The sequence below is a fragment of the Bison bison genome, unplaced genomic scaffold, assembly GCF_000754665.1.
Source record: "Bison bison bison isolate TAMUID 2011002044 unplaced genomic scaffold, Bison_UMD1.0 scf7180017864240, whole genome shotgun sequence".
NCBI lineage: Eukaryota > Metazoa > Chordata > Mammalia > Artiodactyla > Bovidae > Bison > Bison bison.
In genome coordinates, this window is record NW_011494812.1 from 265,494 (window position 1) to 265,717 (window position 224).

At 33.0% G+C, this 224-nt stretch overlaps 1 protein-coding gene across 1 annotated transcript in view; it reads left to right on the forward strand.

The window, feature by feature from the left end:
• The window catches only part of LOC104993588 (T-cell surface glycoprotein CD1b-2-like), a 7,611-nt gene that overhangs the window by 2,943 nt on the left and 4,444 nt on the right, over window positions 1-224 (forward strand). The window lies entirely within an intron of this gene.

Genomic DNA, 224 nt, shown 5'->3' on the forward strand with positions numbered 1-224 from the left:
GTCTATTGTGTCATTTAAAGTTTGTGTTTCCTTGTTAATTTCCTGTTTAGTTGATCTATCCATAGGTGTGAGTGGGGTATTAAAGTCTCCCACTATTATTGTGTTATTGTTAATTTCTCCTTTCATACTCGTTAGCATTTGTCTTACATACTGTTGTGCTCCCGTGTTGAGTGCATATATATTTATAATTGTTATATCTTCTTCTTGGATTGATCCTTTGATCA